Raw genomic sequence first — 2,221 nt, forward strand, 5'->3', positions numbered from 1 at the left:
CCCCCGTAGTATATTGAATGACTCGACATGGCCTTTCTTTAGCACTTGCCAGATGCCTGGGTGGGGCTTCTCTAGAGACCTACAGAGCTAGAGCTCAGTCCTTCAAGCTGAGGCTTATAGTGGACACCCACACGAGGGCTGTGCATGAACAGTCACAGCAGCTCCGTCTGTAAAACCAGCACCCAGAAGTAGCGCTTCATTATCTATTGCTGCGTGAAACATTCCTTCTGAAAACAGTGTATGGTTCCTGTGGCACAGACATCTTGGCATAGCTAGCTGAATGTCCTGCTTCGTGGCTTCTAACAAAGTTGTCGTGGTGAAAAGCTTGCTGGTCTGCAGGCCCAACTGATCGAGGATTTACTTTCAAATGCATTCACACTTCCAGCTCCTCGACATTAGGGAAAGAAAGCTGTGAGAAGAACGAGAGGTGAGCAAGATGAATCAGTCGTTGTTACCCAGTCGCAGAACTAGACACCAACATTTGTCCTATTCTGTTAGAAAACAGCAGTTACTAGGTTTAACACAGTGTGGGGAAGAACATTTCTCAAGAACGTGAACACCAAGAGGCAGGGATCCCTGCAGTTCATGTCAACAGCTGCTTAGCACGAAACTAGATATCTACATAGGATGAAAATGGATAAAAAGGTTGTGATTTATTTAAACACAATGTAATACAACACAATAGTAAAAAGGAATAAATTATTTATGCAACTGTATGAGTCTAAATGATCCTGAGATGAAGAAGCTAGGCCGAACATAAGCATACTGATTCTCTTTGTATGATATCCTAGAAAATATAACCCCGCCCATAGTGGTTCAGGATTCCTTAAGGTCCGAGTTCGGTAGAACGGAGCCTTGGTGGCACAGTGAGTTACACATTGGGTTGCTCAAAAACCACCAGGTCAGCACTGAAAACCACCAGCTACTTCCAGGGAATAAGACGAGGCTCTCGAAAATGTGGTGAAGAAAGCTGATGGTGCCCAGCTATAAAGATAGAGTGCCTGGCATGTTAAAAGCTTGTATTTAAACAAGTGATCATCTAGCAAAGAAGCAACAAAGCCCACATGGAAGAAGCACACCAGCCTGCTCACACATGAGGTGTCGACAAGAGGTATCAGTAGTTCAAAAACAAGCAACCAAGTCGATGTGAAGGGGCACGGATACAGTGAAGACTTAAAACGCACCTGTCAGATCATTGCATAGTCCCTCCCAGAAGGGCCACACAAAAGGGATGATAAGCCCAGGGTGCCATATGGCACCACATAACTATCCTCTAGTTCTTTAATATTTCCTCCCCTTCTACAGTCTCAGAAACCTACAGGGCCAGTGTTACTCTGTCCCATAGGATCACTGTGAATTAGTCTTTATTCAATAGCGAGGAATTGAGTTTGGATTGGGTGGCTACAGAAGAGCAGGCAGGAGAGATTGCAAAGAGGTACAAGAGAACTCTAGAGTGATCTTGAACATGTAACAGTCTCCGTCACCCCAGAATGTAGAGGAGAACTTTCTAAGTCACTGCAGCAGTCTGGTTTTAACTTAGTAGGAGCATAGTGGCTATTAGGAGCACTGGGCTGCTAACTGCAAAGTCAGCAGGTCAAACCATTAGTTGTTCTGAAGGAGAAAGACGGGGCTTTCTACTGCAGTAAAGAGTTACGGTCTCGGAAACTCACGGGCAGCTCTACCCTGTCCTATAGGGTTGCTATGCGTCAGCATCGACTCCCTGGCAATGAGAATTTTTGAGAGGCTTGTTTACTATTCAAACACCCGTTACCCCAGATGCCAGCAATCTTTGTATACAAACCCTGAGTATGCAGAAATGTGAAAATATTCAAGAACCATGTTCTGACAGGGAAACAAAAGACACTGGGAGTCGGCAGTGTGTGGTGGCGACTAACAAAAGCGGCAGTATCAAGCGCCCTCTGAATGACTAATCTTGGTAACTCAGGCAACTGGAGGTAGTCTGTCCACTTGGGAGACTGAAACAGTGGATTTCTGGGCCCTCTTCATCCTCAAAGGGAGGAGTTGAAGTCTAGGGGAGGTGTGGGCTTTGTCCCAGATCATAGGATCAGGCTTGCCACAAAATGATTGAGGTAAATGACTTATTTTAAAAATATTTCGCAGGCCTGTCTGGATACGACAGGCTGGATGAACAATCTGGAGGAGAAAACAACGGGACTGACAGTTCCGGGGGGACATGGGAGAGGGGGAGGAGGGGGGAAGG

At 46.0% G+C, this 2,221-nt stretch overlaps 1 protein-coding gene across 1 annotated transcript in view; it reads left to right on the top strand.

The window, feature by feature from the left end:
• UGGT2 (UDP-glucose glycoprotein glucosyltransferase 2) overlaps positions 1-2,221 on the top strand; it is a 264,346-nt gene that overhangs the window by 236,563 nt on the left and 25,562 nt on the right. The gene's annotated exons all lie outside the window — the stretch shown is intronic.

The sequence above is a fragment of the Echinops telfairi genome, unplaced genomic scaffold (assembly GCF_000313985.2).
Source record: "Echinops telfairi isolate 266 unplaced genomic scaffold, ASM31398v2 ScPeMD7_24;HRSCAF=84, whole genome shotgun sequence".
In the NCBI taxonomy this organism is placed as follows: Eukaryota; Metazoa; Chordata; class Mammalia; order Afrosoricida; family Tenrecidae; genus Echinops; species Echinops telfairi.